Raw genomic sequence first — 21,145 nt, forward strand, 5'->3', positions numbered from 1 at the left:
AAAAACTTTTAGAAGGAAGAAAAGTCCTGAATGTGACAGCTGCACATTCATTAGCGAGAAGACCTGCATATTGTCAGTCTTGATTTCAAAACTGGCAAAATGTCAAGGTGTAGGTTTTCAGCTATGGGTTTTGGTAGATATCTGTTTTATATAGCAATACCCTTATGCTTCTAGCCACGTGCTTTTGTTTAGAAATAGAGTATGTTTTATTTCCTTAACTTCTACAATATCCAACCATTCAGAATTATATCACAGGAAGTCATAAAACTTGAGAGATTTTACTAATTGTAATTGAATCAAATTAAGTGAAATCTTGCCTTTGGCTTCAAAGTTAGGATGTGTGGGGAATTTGGAATATGAAAACGGTCATGCAAGCCATTTAGGATACAAACTGATCTTATTAGGCAGGCTGTAAAAAAAATAATAATAAAAATCACATTGTCAGCTCTTCAATTTGTGTGTGCCACAGAGCTGTCTTGATGATAAGAAAACAAGCTCTCATAATGAAGGGTACGGGATAAAATATTTAGTAGGGATATAATTTAGGACATTATCTCATCTAGTTTCAGGCATTTGATTGTATGTGCTAGAGTTACTTAGCGGTTTTCATAATACTATTAGTGTTTCAGAGATTAATTATGCAGAAAAACATTTTAATCACTGGGAAAATATCATGATGTAACGGTTACAACTCAAGCACTTGTTACAACTCAAGCTTCTCGATGAAAGGCCTCTTTCCCATTTCAGGGGAAAAGAAAGGGAGACAATTCCATTACACAAAGGGCAGGAAATGATTTGCAAAGATGAAGGAAATATAAGGAAAAGAAGGAAGCTGCATGAAAGTTAGCAAAAGGGTTGCTTAATTTTTACTGAAAATTTTCAATAACTGTTGAGGACATTCTTTTAACTGTAAGATGGATTGTCTCAAGTTCCAACAGTCATTTCACTCAGAATAGCAAATTCTTTTTATTACTCCCTCTGTAGGAAAAGGAGGCAGAGGGAAGTTAATCTTACAATAGAAGTTTTGTCTTAATAGAAGTTCTGTCTTCACAATAGTCGTTTGCATATTGTTTTAGTTGGTTAGGTCAAGAATTGTAGGATTTGGGAAGGCATAAAAATTAATAGACAAATGTGAAAATAAACATAGAACAGGAGAAATCAAAATTCGACTATTAAAAGTTTGGCTGCCAAAAATTGACAAAACTACTTTAAGGTAAGCGCTCTACGACTGAGCCACCTTCCCAGCGACAAAACTACTTTAAAAATAATAGAATTCTGGGGGAAAAAATCCCTTTTCCCTATCAAAGCCAACAAACTGGCTTCTAAAATGGTAGGATTATGTATATATCATATCAACTGATTTTCATGACATTCAGGTTATATAATTTTATTTCCTATCATTCCTATGAGCTATCACCTAGTTCTAGAGATTCTAAATGATAGCAGACTAGTGCTTGTAACAAAAAATGAACCATATTTTATATTTTTCCTTTCACTGGTAACTACATTTATTGTGATTTTCTCACCATTTTACCAATGCAATAAACTTTTCATCAATCTTTTGAAGACCCTTCTCCCAGTTTGAGGCCTCACTGTACAAAGAGTCTATTTTACTATCTTCCTTTTGCTTCCAAATAAACTTGCTCTTCCTGCTTTGAATAAAAAAAAAATCATCCTGGTGCTAATGACACATCCCTGTTAGTCTAGGCTACTCAGAAGATTGAGATCTGAAGATCGTGGTTCAAAGCCAACCTACACAGGAAAGTCCAGGGGACACTATCTCCAATTAATGTCCAAGAAGCCAGAGGGGGACTGTGGCTCAAGCAGTAGTGCTAGTCTTGAGCACAAAAACTCAAGGACAGGGCCCAGGCTCTGAGTTCAAGCCCCAAGACTAGGAGCTTGAAATCAGTCTCTTTTCCTTCCCAAATATGAAGAAAAACACTTTGTTCTTTTTTTTCCCACAGGCTTCATTTAAGAGACTGTTATTGGAACAAAAGTTTCTTCAAGTTCTATTATATATTTAGAGTATATTAAGGATTTCTTCATTAGCTTTATGAATCAATGTTTAATCCAGTATTTTCAATGTCAATGTATTTTTAAGGTAGAGTTGTGTTCAGGAAAGGCAGACTGAAAAGTAATTTCAAAGGACGTTTGTGCTGTCTCTGAAACTGTCAGTACTAGCCATTTCAATGCTGTAGAATGGTAAACACTTTTATAGCCACAGAAAGATGGGAATTTTGTCCCACGGGGAGTGTTAGCATTCCTTGCCCAATCTACCTGCTGGAATCTTTGTTTCCTGAGTCAAGTCGGAATACGTTTTGAGAGTCCATCAGAGGCAAATAGAAGTTCTGAAAATTCACCATTGAATTACATAAAATATCCTTTAAAAACATAGCTCTTATTTTTAGAGAAGACACCTGACTTCATCTGTTTGATTGGTTTGTGAAACAGTTTCACTATGTGGCCCAAGCTGGCCTTGAGCTTGGTGAGCCTTCTGGCGTGGCCTCTCAAGTGTTGAGATTATAAGCATCTGCAACGTCTTCTTGCAACATCTATTTTTCAATGACCAAGATTTTAGAAATTACACTTAACAAAAATCCAATTGTGAGTCTTAAAAGTGAGGCTCTTGAGTGGGTAATTTGTCTTCTTTTAGAGTACTTTTTGAAAAGTTTTTTTTAATATAAATTTGTATCTCGTACATCATGATTCCTGGAAGTGTTCCTCTCACAGTGGGAAACCCTTACTAGGGCTATGGGACCAGTTCTGCTCATAGCCTCCTGGGCAGGTTGCTCAGGCTGAGTGTTCTAGAAGTTCAGCACTGGATGTGAAAAGTCAAACCTCTGTGCATTTGGGGAGTGTGAGTGGCAGAGACTAGAGCCAAGTCTTGGCTCTTAGAAAGCTTCTGCCAAGCAATCAAGATCACAGCCAGGCCACAAGCACCAACTCAGAGGGATGAGGAAGAAATCAGAGCCAGAAGGCAAGCTGGGTGAGAAGAAACAGGTTCTCGGGTATTTGAGGACATGGCTTAAAATGTGGCAGGCAGACAATGTGGCGACCTTGTCAAGTTATTTTTAGCTTGGAAACTGAACCTTTTGGACAGCTCAATCATAGTTTTATTGAAGAGAATATTCATGTCAGTACCCACTCTTCTGGGAGAGAATAGGAAAGAAATGAAAGAAGCAATAGGTCTAGAGATTTGGTTGGTTCCTTTCTTACTTCTTTCCCTCCCTCCCTCCCTCCCTTCCTCCCTCCCTCCCTTCCCCTTCCCTTCCTCCCTCCCACTCTCTCTCTGCCTTCTTTCTTTCCTTTCTTCCTTCCTTCCCTCCTTCCTTCCTTCCTTCCTTCCTTCCTTCCTTCCTTCCTTCCTTCCTTCCTTCCTTCCTTCCTTCCTTCCTTCCTTCCTTCCTTCCTTCCTTCCTTCCTCCTTTCCTCTGTCTCTCTCTCTTTCTCTCAGTAGTGGAGTTTGATCTCAGGCCTCTGCACTCACTTAGCTTACTTGTTCAGCTGATATTCTACCACTTGAGCCTCCACCCCATCTTTTGTGCTGATCATTTGGAGATAGAGACTAGAAAAATAATTCTGCCAAAACTAGCCTCAAACCAAAACCATCCAGATCCTAACCTCCAGACTGGCTAGGAATACAGTTGTGAGCCACTGGCATCCAGTTTGAGTTTTGCTTTCTGCTCCTGGACCATGCAGTAGGAAACCATGATGAGGAGCAGTGGAGGATCAAGCTCCTTCCTCCTTTCCCTGCCCCCCTCCCCCAGCCAATCTGTACTTCCTACCTCATCTAAATAAAACAACACAAAACACTAACACATGCATATAGTTCTGTCTTTGAGATGTCAATTTACATCCAAAAGTCACTCCTTTTTAAGGATACTTCTGGAGAAAGCAAATTAAAAACCTTCTCAACTGGCTGGGAGTAGGAAAAAGGAAGGTGAGCAAGAACTCTGATCCTAGAATAAACTGAAAGTCCACTTCAGGGAAGCCATCTTTTCTCAACTGGAGAATAACACTGTTTAGGGCTTCGTTTAAAAGAATATAGTAATTTTTACTGAAATTAAGACTCCAAATAAGTTTTGCGGGATAATTTAAGGGCACAAATAATTGTAGGTTTTGGAGGACTTCTTGAAGCATGTCTTAATGCTGGGGAAATAAAAAGTATTTTTTTTCATGAAGCTTTTACATATATCAGAAGGTATATATTCATTTTTAGCCTTACAGTGTCATCATGCATAGCAATTTGCTTTTATTCAGCAATTCACAATAAAAATCACTGTGACCTGATTTAACCTTCAGGTAATTGAAAGCCAGGCTCATGCTACTGTCTCAGAGCTGGGGAGACAGAGGAAGGGGCCAGAAGATCATGTGTAAGGCCAACCCAGATTTCACAGCAAGTTCCAAGCTATCCTAGGATACTAAATGAAATTCTGTCTCAAACAGACAAATAAACAGCCACACAGTAAAGAAAGAAAATACTTCCAAAGCCAGTCTGACTGACTTGACAATCTGAGTTAATAAAGTTTCCTCAGACTGGATGTTAAGCTAACATATAGTTTAAACCTGAATAAGGTAGAAATTAACTACTTTATACAGATTAGTCTCAATTGTCTTCTTAAATTACATTTTATAAGGAGAAAATTTTTCTGAGCTTCTCCTCTTAAGGAAAATTCAACCCATTTGAGTCAGGGAAGTCTATCTCAGTCATCAAGATGGGTTGAGATGATGCACCAATCCATAGAACTTAGATGAAATTTATCCCTTTTAATTTTTCAAGGGTCCACTACCACAGATGCTGTTTCTATTGACCATATGTACTGTGAAGATTTCTGAACTGCTAATGGAAAAAGTGCCACCAGATCTGAGTTTATGAATTGTTTTGTTAGTACTACTAAAACTACTGGGAGGAAAAAACTGGTAGACAACAAGGGAGGGGTGACATTGTCCAGAAGGTAACCTACTCTGTACCAGTCTTATGTAGTTATAGCCGCTCTGTACATTACCTTCATGTAACAAGAAGACTGTTAAAAATAAATAAATAAAATTTTAACATATTGCTGAAACAATATTAATGAATGGCAAACACCAAAGAAGTCTACAATCAGTTGTGCAAGATGTAGGTTAAAAGATAAGCTACAAGGGATCAATTAGTCACCACTCAAAAAACAACTATGAGGTGTAACAACTTATCCATTCCAAGGGAAAGGCAAATTAAGCAAGTGTACAAAGAGAAATAGCTGGAGGAATCATATGTCAAATTGTCAGAGCTTACTAAAATGTCACAGCCCTCCAAACAGTATGATGGGAAGTGGCACTGTGGCTAGGGTACAGCACTAGCCTTGAGCAAAAAAGAGCCCAGGGACAGTGCCCAGGCCCAGAGTTTAAGCTCCACAACTGGAAAAAGAAACAAGTAAATATAAATAAATGAATAAATAAACAGTATGATTTACATCATACTCACAGTTGAATTAGTAGAAATGAATCCATACCTAAATCCACACACCCATGAGTTATTGATTTGTGACAAAGCTGGCACCATTATTCAGTGAGGAAAAACACATGCTAATTTTTTTCACATGCTAATTTTAATCTACCCTTCAATAGTGATTCTGGGACATGGATATTTGCATGCAGTGAGTGAATTTGGACTTCTGAATCATACTATCTACCACAAAATAAATGGATGCTTGACCCAAATAAAAGAACGAGGAATCTATAACACTTAGTAGGAAAAGAGTAAGGATAAGTATTACTGACTTTAGGTTAGGCAATGGTATCTTAAAAGCAGTAACAAGAGCACATGAAATAAAAGAAACAATAGGTAAGTTGAAGTTGATCAGTATTAATATTTTTTAAAAGAGAAAACAGCACATGGAACAAGAATCTATCTATCTATCTATATACATATATATATATACTATATTGCTTATAAGAACCTAATGTCCTGAATATATAATGAAATGTTACAACTCAACAATAAAAACAATCCCCCTAGCTAAAATTAGATTTAAAAAATTGAATGAACTTCCCAAATGAAATATACAAGTGGATATAAGTACATGAAAAGAAGGTCAGCATTAGACAAGGAGAAATGTCAATGATTGCCACAAGAAAAAGCCATCTCATACCCTCTAGAATGACTATCATAATACAAAAAGCAAAAAGAAATAAAAAAGAGAAAATGACAAGTACTAGCAAGGATGTGGAGAAATTAGAATCCTCATACCTTGCTGGAGGGAAAGAAAGTGATACAGCTATAGAAAAGTGTGGCAGTTCCTAAAAAGGTGAAATAGAGTTTATGGTATAACTAAAAAAAATCTGACTTCTATGAAAATATCCATAGTGACTGAAAATAATGTTGCCATGTGCCTCACCCATAAATGTTTTATGGTAGCACTAATCATAATTATGAAAGATGATAAAAACTCACATGTCTGTCAACTGAGAAATGGATACCTACAATATGGTATACTTTAAAATATTATTCAGCCCCATATAAGGAAATAAAATACTGACACACGTTACAATATAAATGAACTGGAAAAGCATCATGCTAAATGAGAAAAACCTAATCAACAAAACACTGCATATTATATAATTATCTTTACAAGAAATTCCCCATTAAGAAAGTCATTGATCAAGACATACTGTGTTTATAAATTGCTTTGTTGAATGATAACTCTTTATACACTACTTGAAGATAATAAAAATATTTTAAAAAATAAAAGAAGAAAGTCAAGGCAGACAAAAAGTATATTAGAACGTTTTAGGGGTTGTGGGAGGGGAAAATTAGAAGGTACAGTGTTACATGACAAAAATATTCAGGGGCCGGAAACTGGTGGCTCATGACTATAACCCTAGCTACTCAGAGGGCTGAGATCAGAGGATCAAGGTTGGAAGCCAGCCCAGGCAGGAAACTTCATGAGACTCTTACCTCCAAAAAAACTGCTCAGAAAAAGCTGGAAGGGGTGCTGTGGCCAAAGTGGTAGAGCACTAGCCTTGAGCAAAACCTCAGGGACAGAGCCCAGGCCTACAGTTCAAGCCCAGTACTGGCAAAAAAATTAAAACAAGTGTTCAGAGACGGATAGTTTTATGATTTCCAACATTAAGCATATATTAAAAGTCCCTTGGTTCTATGCATTAGTATAATAAAAAATAATGGTTTCCCTATTATATGAATTCTTTATCTATAAATCATTTTCTAAAACTAATGTCCTAATCTTGGCCAATAGCTGTGCATGAGCTGGTTCTCAGGTATTCACTGCTTAAGTTTCTCCTTGCCCTCCCTTCCTTTTTGCTCTGTAAGAACCACGTACCAACATTGGTATTGTTGATTTTCTCAAGCACTCCAAGTACATTTATATCATATAGGCACTTAGGTTGCTCCTTCTCTACCAAATTCTTCCCAGAGAACCAGTTGCTTATCCCCTTGATACCCGCAAGCCTGTATCAACATCTCAGAAAAGGTGGCTTCTTACCACGCTGGATAAAATTGTATCTCCCTACTCACGTTTATAAATCCTTGTTGTTTGTGTTTTCTCCTCTCCTGCCTGACTGTCTTATGTTCAGCCATTCTATGTAACATCTGACAGCCTGTTTCATCTGTCTTGCTACCATGGAAGGGAAACTCTATAGGGAGGCAAGAATTTTTATTCTTCTCTTCTCTACTGTTCCATTATTTCTGGAGCAGTTCCTGAAACAAGAGTTTCCTGGAAAACATTTCTTGAATCCATGACAACACAGGAACAGCACAGGAAATTGTTGGGAAGAAAATATATATATATATATATAAAACTCTATTGGTGTAAACATCATTTCCATCTCTTGAAACTTTTTGCTTTCTTTGCACACAAGTGTGGTTTACTCAGGTGATTTAAATAGAAAGTCCTGATTATTTCTTCTAGGAGGAAGCATGTTACACAATTTATGGATTCCTTTATGGATCCTAGCTAATGTGATACCCTGAGAAACAGGATGTTTATAATCACTTCAGCTGTAATGCCCCAGAGTTTCTAAAGAGGTGATGAACAAGGTAAGAATAACAAGTCATTCGCTACTAGCCTTTCCATTTCCAAAGGCCAATAGCTAGACAGAGTGAATGTGGAAAACTGTTTTCTGCATTTAGGATATTATGCTAGACACTATATGAAGACACCATTGCCAAGCCTTATTTTCTTTTTATTTGTCTACTTCATAGAGAAAAGAGTGAAACAGCCAGAAAGAAAGCTGCCAAGCCACTTGAAAAAACAGCAAAACTTCATGCAGCTGAAAAAGAGATTAAGATACAAACTAGAAATTCAGGTTAAAAGACCATGGGAAAATTTGAATTCCCAAGCATCAAGCAACTCTGTAAAACCTATGATACATAACTCAAAGTTAGAGTAAAAATTAGTTTTTTCTTCTTCTTAGAAACACAGGCAAAATTATGGAGATTAACTCTTATATTTACTAAGTATCAGGGTTCTCCAAATCTTGATCTCAACCTCAGTAAATTTTAACACATAGTTAGGATTCATTCATTTCATGTTTGTCCAATTTTACTCCTTGTTTTACAGCAACACCATCCTTGAGTAAAAAGACATATTTACGTATATATAGCATATATATGTATATATGTATGTATATGTGTATTTTTATGTATGTGTATATATACATACATGCATACATGTGTACTTTATACATATATGTAATTTTATACATATATGTATGTATACATATATATTTGATATATATGTCAGTTGTGGTGCTTGAACTCAGGGCCTGGGTGCTGTCCCTGACCTTTTGTGCTCATGGCTTATGCTCTACCACTTGAGCCACAAAGCCACTTCCAGTTAATTTGGTGATAAGAGTCTCATGGACTTTCCTACCCAGAATGGCTTCAAAACACAAACCTCAGATCTCAGCTTCCAAGGTAACTAGGATTACAGGTGTAAGCCACCAGTGCCTGGTGCTGATACACATATATTTTTTTTTCAAGTGAATCTATTATGTAAAAAGCTTAGTATGGAAAGCATCAACCATGGGAACTTCACAAGCAACTTTTGTTCAGCTAATACCTGAGGACAAATAGTCTCAAACATAATGGCCAGTAAATTCTTGCAGTCACTTTCAAAAACAATTCAATGTTCCCTCTAAATGTTAAACAGAGTTATCAAATGACCCAATATGCATGCAAAAAATACTTGAATATAAATTTTCAGAGTATATTACTCATTTCCCTACCCCAAGTAGTAAACAACGTAATGTCTATCCATTTATGAATGAAATGAAAAATGGATTGTGGTATATCCATATAATTGAATTCTCTTCAGCCCTGAAAATAAATAAGGCTATGATACTATCCACACCTGAAGGAAATTTGATTATACCAAGTAAAGGAAATCAGCCACGTGACTGTTTCTGTGAAACTTCCAGGCAGGGGAAATCCACAGATTCTGAGATTTGATTGGTGGTTATCAATGACGAGGGAGAAGATGGAGAGCCACTGCTTATGAGTATGGTATTTTTCTTAAGATAGTGATAATGGCACAATTCTGAAAAACAGCCACTCTACACTTTACATAAGTGAGTCCTGTGATGCAGATATTCAAACTCAGTGAAGCTCTTACATTGTAAAAAGCCCAGCGCTATGGAAATTTCTCACCAGTTGTAGCACTTCTGTGTCTTGTTTGCTATTCTAGAGCACCAATGATAACTCCTGTCAGCTTGGCTTATGTAACTACGATTCTCATGTTGGTGCACTGGTGGATCTCTGAGATCTTATGAGAGTGCAGATCCTCTGAGCCAGCCTGGCCCTTTCCTTCATTTGCTCTGATGGGAAACTGAACACCGTAGACCAATACACATGAATGCTTGGTAACCAGCACGTGTCTCAAGCTAATAATATCCTGCTGAAGACAGTCAATTTTCTGCTAAAATAAAACCTTGCAGAACAAGATCTGCATTCTCTTCTATGGTATACTGTTCTTGTCATTAAAATCAGCTAAAGCCTCCAATTCAGCTCCTCCACCACACTCCATATTTTATTATTGTCAAACTATCTGCTATCTTTTGGATTGAAAACATCTCCCCCAAAGACGTTTGTGTTAGCGGCTTCATTCCACTGCACGATGTGACTGGGAAGCTGGTGGAGCCATTAGAATATGGCACCGGGTTACAGAAAGTTAGGTCATTGGAGCATGTGCCTAGAAAACCTTTTTCCCTTTTCTTCCCCTTTTGCTCCCTGGTTTCTTTGATATGGACAACTCCCCCCACTATCTGCTCTTCCCGTGTTGTTTTGCCTAGCCTCAATTCCAAAAAATACAAGGACCAATGACCACAGATGGAAACCTCTGAGACCATGTGTCCAAATGATCCTGTCTTTTGATAAGTTTATTATCTGAGATACTAGTTACCATACCAGTAGCATACTACTGGCTGACACACTGTCCAAAATGCCCCAAGAAGAACATTCTATGCCAGCACTCCCGTGTCCATACCTCTGCACAAATGTCATAGTGGATACTCAGTGATTCCTTTTCCATGTGCTTAGAACAGCTTGTCGTAGTCGTTTTTTATTTTTATTTTTTTGGTTAGTCATGGGACTTGAACTCAGGGCCTGGGCACTGTCCTTGAGCATTTTTGCTCAAGGTTGGCACTCTACCACTTTGAACCACTGCTCCACTTCTGGTTTTCTGGTGGTTTATTTGTGATAAGAATATCACGGACTTTCCTGTGCCAGCTGACTTCTGATCCGATCTCAGACTCCTGGATAGCTAGGATTACAAGTGTGACTCACTAGCCACAGGCATTGTATGCAGTCTTATTTGGGGACCAACCCTATTACCATATTTTTTACGTCAATAATCTTTTCGCCCAGATTTTGAATCTCAAAAATGAAATCTGTCTTTCCCATGATAAATTCTTGAAAAGTACATTCATTATTTGGTATTACGAAGGATTTACTTCACAGTTGCATGTAACTACTTCTGCTTGACATCTTTGTTTTACTGTGCAGAAGAAAGCTGTATAAGTAAATACAAAGTAAGACAAAATGTAACTGCATAAAAATGATTGTTCCTACCCTAATATTAGATTTCATCTAGAAACTTCTGTCATTAAAAGACAAAAGGCCCTCAATATGACTGGGTTTATCTTCATTTCCTGAGATTTGAGCCGTAGGGTGATGCTGGATTTGGGCAGGTTTTCACATCTTAGGGTGGAAACCAGTGCGAAGGCTCTCCCCAGCCAGATGATGTAGGTAGAGCCATGGCCACATTTCTGTCAGTTCTTCAGTGTGCTAAGCAAGCACTCTTGTGCTCCTAGTTCCATTGATAGTTTTTACCCTGGAGTTTCCCATGCACTGAGGCCTAACTTCTATTTCAAGCTCAGATTTTATTCAAATCATGCCACTTTTCTTTTACTTTCCAGTGTGAGAAAGATGATAGTCGAATCTTGTTTTGTGTCTTATGTTCTGGCTTGCGTGAAGGATTGATGTAAATCTGAAATATGGTTTTGGTGTCTAGAGAAGTCTGAAATTCAGATTAAGTTGTTGTGTTTTCTGTGTATAGATACCAGGCCACATGAGGATGTACAGATAAACTTAAAGCAATGGTGGATATTGGACATTTATCATTTAGTGTTGCTTGTGATAAATTATATTTGGTTTAAAGATCTAACGATAGGAATTTTGAATTGTGTACATTAATGTAGCAAACATAGTAAAGTTTTTAAAATATTATATTGCATGTGTAGTAGTAATTAACTCTGTGTAATCTTGTGTAGAAGTTATAAGAAATGGGGTCTTCAATAGAAGCTCAATTGTTTGGTCTTTGTATTGTAACTAAAAAGAATTAAGTTTTCTAACATTTTTCTATATACTACAAAATGTTTTAAAGAAAAGAGCAAAAACAAATTTAATTATTAGAACAATTGTAATCTCTAGAATGGATGTTTCTAATTTGACTTATAGCCATTACATAAACTATCTAACTTGATTTCTGATAATGTCTATTGAAGTCCCAAAGTTGATGTCTATGACAAAAAATATTAATTTGATTACTTTCATTGTATCTAGTATTTGTTTAGTAGTATTCACTCTGCTACATACTTTCATGCTCACTTATTCGCCAAGCAAAGCAGAAACTGCTTTTGTTCAGAGACTTGATTTAATTCACATAAAAAAAAACACAAGCTCTGTACTGCACCACCCAGTCTCCCACGTGTATCTTACTATCTGAAGGGGCTTCAGGGAGGAATGGAAAATTGTCTTTCACCTCCAAAATCACATTGCACTCTCATGTCTTTTCTCATTGGTCTCCACATTTAAAATATGTGGTTAACAATATTTAAAGTTCCTCTTTGAAATGAAGCTTTAATTCCAAAGCAGACTGTTTAAGAGAGCAATTTTGGTAAAGATGTTAGAGATTCAAATTATTCATGTTGGGCCAAATGTTAAATACTAACTTAATTGCCTTCAAATTTGCACAGGAACTAATTAGGCCTCTAGCCAGTTGAAATCACCCACTATCAACGTGTAGCCATACATTTCAAATGATCCTGGGAAGGGCGGATGCTCTGTGGAGAGTAAGCATGATAGACAACAGCAAATGTCCGGGAAAGCCAGTTGCTGGTGCAAACCAGGACAGTGACGTCTCTGCTGCCTCCCGCATAAGACTTGTAGCTTCCAAGCATATGAGACCAGTTTAGAACTTTGGGGATAATAATGAAAAGTATATACCTAGCAGTACATAATAAAATAGTAGGGGGCTGGGAAGGTGGCTCAGTGGTAGAGTGCTTGCCTTGCATGCATGAGGCCCTGGGTTCGATTCCTCAGCACCACATAAGCAGAAAAAGCCAGAAGTGGTGCTGTGGCTCCAGTGGTAGAGTTCTAGCCTTGAGCTGAAGAACTGAGGGACACTTCCCAGACCCAGAGTTCAGGCCCCACGACTGAAAATAATAATAATAATAAGGGGCTGGGTAGGTGGCTCAGTGGTAGAGCGCTTGCCTTGCATGCATGAGGCCCTGGGTTCGATTCCTCAGCACCACATAAGCAAAATAATAATAATAATAATAAAAAAATAGTAGGAAGCAAGTAGTCATCTACTGAAATGCTGTGTGACTTAACTTTTTATGTTACACATAATATTTTCATGGCTGATATCTAGACAGCCTGTCACATTTACACCATCATAATCTACATCCCAAGAATAGGACATCCAGAGGTCATTACAATGGCTGGGTGGCTGAACATTTATACAAATCTAAACACTGTCTTTTCTAATTTTAATTGAACCTCCAAAGATTTGGCACGCAGAATTCCCTGGTGTTTTCAGTTCCCGTGGATGTACTTTTGTGAAGCCAGATTGGTATCTGGCTGCAATAAAACAAATAGAATAAATTAAATTTGTAAGAAAAGATAGCTGGATAGGTAGGCAGGTAAGGCACTAGGCACTGTTTTATGAGTAATATTCACATTACAAAATGCTTAGCATAATGCAAGAAGTAAAATCAAGTTTTAGGAGGCTGAGGATATAATCATAATGCAAATACATGATGAAGTAAGTCATACATTAAAAATAAATTTTAATCGAGAAGCTATGAAGTTCACATTACATATGACTATAACACAATGCACTAAACAAACATACTGAAAATCTAGAGGTCTCTGAAAGAAAAGGGTATTTTATAAAATAGTAGTTAATTTAAAATTCAGACCTGAGAGTTTGAAGAATGCAAGTGAACTTAAAAGATAATGAATTGTACCACATATAATTTTATTAGCTAAGGTCAGTAAAACTAGTAAACATACATGACTTATATAAGAGGGTTGCTGGGAGAGAGTAAAAGAAGGGGTGACATTGCTCAGGAAGAAATGTCCTCATTACCTGGCTTATGAAATGGTAATCTATACATCACCTTAGTGATAATTAAAATTAAAAAAATAAAAAATAAGACAGAAAGTAGAAATATTCATAAACAAAAATGATATTACATGCATTACGGAACTACATTTTCTTAAAATGAAAATAGCCCATGCATTGCTAAAGGGAATCTGGAATGAAATCTGAGGTCGGTGTGTTCTTTTTGTGTTATAAGGCATTGTTTACATGACTAGCAAACATCCCACTTACTTAGAATGAGGAGGAGGAAGAGGGCAGGAGTGGTTATGCATTAGGCTCCCACCTCAGCCATACAAGGAGCCTCTTTCTACCTCACCTGGAAGTTCAGCTGGTGGAGGTACTGTTAGCTCTTCCACTCACCCAGGCCCCCTCAAGCTGGTGAGCCTTCTCTTGGTGCCCACCCACCCTAAGATGTGAACAGATGCCCAAATTCATGGCCTCCTTACAGCCCAAATCTCAGGAAGTAAAGAGAAGCCAGGCAGACTTAACACCTCTCATTTTCAATGACATTTAATATAGAGGTAGTGTCAATCGTTTTTTGGACAGCTACTTTTTTTTTCCTTCCCAGATTGTCCCCACCCTGCACCATCCTCTCAGAATATCCTCTGTGCCTCCATTTCTTTACAACGAATAAACGTGGCTACCTTATATTCTCATAGATATTAGAGGATGCTATATACATGCAAATCAAACAAAGCAATTAACCCAAGTAAGTTCAGCTGAGGTAAACGCTACACACTATTTGGCTTAACGAAAGGCAGCTAAGATTAAAGTAAGCCTTCAACTCATTTAAATCTCTCCTCTAAGCAAATACTTTGCTGATTGCAGTATTCTCAGGGTATTTGATAAAGCATTGCTTCAACCATAGAAAAGCAGACATTTGTGAAAGTAATTGCCAGAGATTTTATAATAATTCATAATCACTATCTGGAACCTTAATGTAAACTTACATGCACATTTTTGGTGAGCTGTGTAATCTTATATTCCAAAAAGGGGGGAAAAGCCTTCTTTTTAATATCTGACAATGGGTCTACTAACTGGAAACAAATAAATCTTACTGGAAACAAATAAATCTTACTGCAAATACATGGACTTTTTATATTATAAACAAACTATAAATATTACTACTAAGGCATGGACTTTTTATATTAAAAATCAAACAAAGGAATTTTCCTATCTTATCTGCTTCTCTTTCTGACTGACTTTCACATACACATAGGTACAGGGACATTCTGTCTCTCTTTCTCTCTCTCCCTCTCTCTCTCTCTCTCTCACACACACACACACACAAAAACACACAGAGTACCTCAAACTCCCAATTAAGTGTGTTTTATCCTCTGGAACATTAATATTAGCTTCAGAAAAAGTATAGTCAACCCTTCTCCAAACAGAGTAGATCTACATTTGTATTTTTTAAACTATAGCTGCTAGAAGTTGCATCCCAAGCTTAATAAATTTATATTTCATTTTCAAATTATAGTCTCTAAAATCCCTTTGTATAAGACTCACATAGTTATTTGCAGCTTCTGGAAAATTAAATATACATACTCACACACACACACACACACACACCCCAATTTCTCTTTAATAGAAAGACAATCCCAACAGATGTATATAGCAAATTAAAATTTGTCATAGAAATGCAGTGCATGAGAAAATGAACCAGTGCCCATGCTTACCACACATTACACGGCCTACTCTCTGGCTTCACAGTGGGATGAGACAGAGAAATACAAGTAAGTTCATGAAGCAGTCATGTGACCTTCTTACCCGCCAAGCACTCTGGTCGAAAATAAGAAGCTATAAATTTCTTCCTCATTAAATACTTAGACATCTTCACAGAGAGATTTAATAGACAAGTCCTCTAAACTTTGTGTTTAAAAGTTAACCAGAGCTATCTCTCTCTAGAGTCCTCAGAACACATTTTCTGTCCAATATTTAACCACCTGTAAAACCAAAATTTTAATTTACAGAGAGGCAATTACAACTCATCTCCCAGTGTTTGGTTTGTATGTTCTTGCTTTTCGGTTACATTCTTATGTATTCTGCTAAACGTCCAAGGCCACACATGCCAGTTTTTAGAGATAGTTCTAGTTTCTAATAAGGCATATAAAATATAGTCAATTTGAAGTACATTTCTTCCCCAACTTGGTGAATAATGTGTTGGAATGTTTTCTTCAGAGCTTAGATTGAAAGGAACTTTCTTTCTCATATTTTTACAAGTTCTCCACCTCTATTCCTGCTTCTCTATCTCCAAGAAGACCACAGCCTCTCGTCACCTAGCCAGAGTTGATATCACAAGGCAAACATTTATAGTCCAGGAAATGCCCAGGAAAAAATGTGTTAATCAGAAGTCTAACCTCCAATTGTCACTAGGACAAAAGCATAAATTTTCGAACAATTCTTCCAAGAAGGGATTTGTTCTTCATTTTTGTAGGTACTCCTAACTCATAGCTATATGCTTTTCAGTGCAAACTATTTCTTTCCTGTGAGAAATACACCTGTATGAGTATTGCAGCATTGTTGTCATTAATTGCTTTACCACCCATTTTCTTCTCAGAGATGTCAGTGAGATGCTGGGTCTGGGAACAGCCACAAATCCCTCAATATTTTTAAGCCTTGCCTGCAGGCTGATGGCAGTCTCTTAAGCTGCCCCTGATTCATTCTCCATCACTCACCAGAATACAGAGGGCTGCTGTGACCACTACAAAAGGATGGTCTTCTCCTGCAGAGATTGATCTCAGCTAGCCAAGATTTTACTTTCATTTCTAATAGCAGAGTTTAGAGTCTTATTTTTCCCCTCAATCGCAACAACACTGTAAGTCGTATCTTTACACCCTTTTGTATATCACTCCGATCCATCCTAATATAAAAATGCATTATTAATATCTACCTTTAATGTATTCGTTTGCTCAACAGTTTGGGAAACAAACAAAAAGAAATCCAATGATATATTACCCTCTACTATTGCTTGTTTCTTCCATCTTGCCTACTCCTCCATATACCCACTTTGCTGTAGCTATATTGTATTTGTGCTAATACTAGGACTTGAACGAAGGTTCTAATACTCTCTCTTGGCTTTTTTCCCCTTAAAGCTATTGCTCTACCACTTGTGTCACACTTTTAAGCATGTTTTGTGTTTGTTGGTTGGCTTACTTTGTTTTTTTGTTTTTTTTTTTTTTTGCTGGCTAACTGAAGAGTCTCACAGACTTTTCTGCTGGGCTAGCTTTGAATCTTGATACTCAGATCTCAGCTTTTGGAATAGCTAGGGCTGTGGATGTGAGCCTCCAGCACCTGGCTTCTTATTCTCTTATGTAGTTCCTCTAAATAAAATGAGGAAGATCTTTGTCCCATTAATGTAGAAAGTTGCTTCAGGGAAGCACTGTGGTTTCACTCAGGTAAATGTCACTCTGAGCTCTTCCATAATCTGCCCTAAGTTTAAATCCACGCTCTCTGTCCCTAGCTGCACTGCACATACCTTGTACACAATGATTTCGCTTTTCTGAGGAGGAGGCTATAAGGACATTACATCTCTCCCTTTTTCAAATCTTTTAATTCAAAGAAAATTTGAGAGGAGGCAGGGTTCTAAGACTGAGGTACTTTTTTCAGCTATAATGATAGATGAAGTGTGAACATTTGTCAGAAAAAGAATAAAAGAATAGAATTTGGTTCGTGTTTGCTTCTTCTACAGATGCTCATATCTCCTCTCTGTGTCTGTGTCTGTGTCTCTTTCTCTCCCTCCTTACCTCTTTCTCTCTCCCTCCCCCCTTCTCTCTCTGTCTCTCTCTCTCTCCCTCTGTCCTGGGGTTGGAACTAGCTTTGTGTTTGCTAGGCAGGTGCTCAACCACTTGAGCTATGCTCTCAGACCTGTTCAATTATTTTTTAGATATAGGCTCATACTTTCTTCCTGAGTCAGCCCTGAAACACCATACTTCCACCATCACCTCCCAGATAGCTAGGATTAGAGACAAGAATAATCATGACAGACTGGTTCATTAAGATAAGATTCCGCTGTTTTTGCACAGATTAACTTCAAACAAAAATTCTCTCATTTCTGCCTCTAGGCACTTCTGATTACAAGCATGCTCCATAGCACACTTATTTCCTCTTTTAATGACATTGTAGTCAGAGAAGTTTGATTAATTTACAACAGTTTGAAGTATTAATTTCTTTATAGTAGTGTAGTATGGCTACTTAAATACACAAAGAATTAGTCAATTGGAATTGAAGATATCTAAACTGGATGGGTAAGAAGACTTGAAGAGAAAGATGTAAGTTAAGAATTGTTTTGTGCTCTAGAGGTTTAATGCTGGTTCTAAAACAATCATCCATTCCCTTCAAAGTACTGCACCAAACAGGTGCATTAAGAAAGTGAGAAGATGAAGAATACTAGCTATGAATGCCTCATGTTGAACTTAACATTGGTAAAATTCAAGTCTTGTTAGATCAATGAAAACACTGTACCTCCACTTTCCTCGCTGCAGGATATTAAGGCACTTAGGCAAATATCTCTTTCAGAGTATAACTTCAGTGCATAATTTGGAAAGGAAATCCATCATCTAGTTCTTTTCTACTTTCTCTGGATTTTTTTTTTTTGGCATTTTCAAGCATAATGCTTTACCTAAAAACCCTTCAACACACATATTATAAGATTTCAGGAATTAAGGCCATATTCTGAGACTTCTACCTATTAAAAACAATCAAGCTTAAGTAACCAATTTAGGTAGCCTCAGAATAGGTAGCTACTGAGTTCGAGAATTCTCACTAGTATTGTTCTAGAGGATTCTGAAGAGTGACAGTGGGTGTTTTCTGCCACCATTATCCCCACCATTCTGTGAAAATGTCAGGCAGAAAATCGACTAAAGAGACCCAATATAAAGTTAGAAACTTGCCCAAAACTCTAAAGTATTATTTCTGATGCATTATTCTTAAGCTACAAATACATTTGTCGAAGACTCTGAAGTATTAGTATCAAAAGGTATGACATAAATTGGTGACACATAAGTATATCTTAAAATGGAGGTCAAATTAAGGATGACATGTACTCAAAATGGTTTATATGTTTCATCTTTTTGGGAAAGAGGGGGAAAATGTGGTTCTGCTAGCACTTAGAGGAATTACTTGTTCTCAGGTCACAGATCAGCCAACAACCAGAATCAAAGCCTGAAAACTCTTCCACCAGACACAAGCGCTCTGCAGGGTTGACTATGGAGGGAAGGAAAGTGTGGGACAAGCCAGGTGGCAGTGGATCTTGCCTTTCATCCTAGCTGCTCAGGAAAATTACAGTTCCAAGCTAGCCTACACAGACAAGTCTACAAGTGTCTACTTCCAATTCACCATCTAAAAGCCAGACTTGGGGAATGGTTCAAGTAGTAGAGAGCCAGCCAGGAGCTGAGAGAGTGTTAGTTGAAACCGTGGCATCACAAGATGGATGCAAAATCTGCTTGTGGTACCAGTTTCTCCATGGCTATTTCTATCCCTCAGACATCATGGAACCATACATAGAGCAGAGTTTGAGAAAGTTCACCATCACATTTCAAATCAATGGGGTGACTAGAAACTGACAAAAGACGAGAGACACCAGTGCCGTATGCTATTTGATTCTTTCTAATAAAAAGTGAGAACTGTCTATCACCTCTGTAAAATTTAAAGACAATGTGGGATGCATGTTGTTGCTTTCTAATTTGAAAAAGATGAAGGTACATTTTAACTTGCCTGACATATGCATATAATGCACAGAATACCCTTGCCCCAATTCTCCTAGGTTCAGACTTTTCCTTTCTGGATTTTCTTAACCACTAGTTGGTTTGACACGTTCAAACCCATGGAGTACTGGTACTATAAAACTTCTATCCATCAAAATCTCCTAACGCAGCTCTGATATTCTCACTAAAAAATCATGAGAGCAAATAAACAGCTCGTTTCTCTTCAAGCAAAGTGGCAACTGTGTACTTAAGGTGGAAATAGTTCTCTGTTAATTAACCTTTAGGTGAAATATTCCGATTCTCAAAAACTCCCAGAGGATGAAGTACAGAGAAGCACTTCTTAGCCCTTAAGCTAAACCATCAAAACAGATTATATGAGAAACCTTTTGTATTATTCAACACAGTCTGTAGTACACAGGATAATGTACTACTTACAATGCTTCAATTGTGACACAGTGGAAAAATGACTTCTTTCCGAGAACATTTTCAGCCTTTGGAATGTCTTTGGTCTCTCAGAAAGTCAAAGGAAATCTACTATTGTTTGCTTGCCTGAGTTTATGCCCATTGTGTTTAAACAGAATAAGCTCATTTTCAAATTTCTTTCCATAGAATGCAAAACACTAGCTGAGCTAAATCATTGTGCTAATCTTAAAGAGAACTTTGGTGATTGCAGCAGAACTGGCTAGTGTTGTTATTATATTAAAACATGTTCACCATAACAGGTCTAAGTGTTTTAAACTTGTCTCATGGTGTTCTCTTCAATGAAGTCTGAAGCTACATAATCACTTACAGCTTTTTCCCCCCTGTATTTGTTGAGTGTGGCTCTGTCCTTGAGCTTTTCTCCTCAAGGCTAGTGATCTACCACTTGAGTGACAGCTCCACTTCCAGGTTTGTGTGGCTAACTGGAGTTAAAAGTCTTAGGGAATTTCCTGCCTGGGTTCGTTTTGAACAGTGATCCTGCTAGTATTCAAAGCATGACCCACTGGCTCCTGGCATCTTATAGCTCTTAAAAAGAACCATTGTCTCCTTCCTTCCTTCCTTCCTTCCTTCCTTCCTTCCTTCCTTCCTTCCTTCCATTCTTCCTTCCTTCCTTTCTTCCTTCCTTCCTCCATTCCTCCATTTTCTCCTCCTCCTTTCCCTTTGGCTGAACAGTCTTGTCCTGTTCCCCCTTTTTCTCCTCTTGCTCCCTTCTCCTACTCCCAGAATGCTATCATATCATGCAGAGGAAAGCACAGAGTCACCTTTTCTGTGCTAATTAATTTTGAATATTCACAATTACTAGACAGAACCAGTAGGAAAGAAAAGCAAAATAGTCACTTGCCTTGATATCCCTCCCTCTGCCTATCTGCCTTCTGTGTAGTCTCCCTGATCCTTCTCCTGGAGCTCCTGGAAGAAGTACTCTGGGTTTGTGTTGACTGAGTAACTGACATAGGCAGGTGCATTAAGTTAGATTTTGTGGTTTTACCTCCAGCCCAACAGGTAATACAGAGAACAGGGTGTGGAATCGTGATATTGAACTAGGCCTCATGAACATTGTCCAAAAGTATTCTTTGAAAT

At 37.6% G+C, this 21,145-nt stretch overlaps 1 long non-coding RNA gene across 1 annotated transcript; it reads right to left on the minus strand.

Moving 5' to 3' along the window:
• Positions 1-4,327: 4,327 nt before the first annotated feature.
• Positions 4,328-20,526, minus strand: LOC122108052. The gene is made up of 3 exons (XR_006147459.1): positions 20,451-20,526; positions 14,434-14,443; positions 4,328-4,338 (listed from the first exon to the last, which is right to left on the minus strand). It is a non-coding gene; the product is annotated as an uncharacterized LOC122108052 (long non-coding RNA).
• Between the last annotated feature and the right edge of the window lie 619 nt (positions 20,527-21,145).

The sequence above is a fragment of the Dipodomys spectabilis genome, unplaced genomic scaffold (assembly GCF_019054845.1).
Source record: "Dipodomys spectabilis isolate Male_0828 unplaced genomic scaffold, ASM1905484v1 ptg000054l, whole genome shotgun sequence".
NCBI lineage: Eukaryota > Metazoa > Chordata > Mammalia > Rodentia > Heteromyidae > Dipodomys > Dipodomys spectabilis.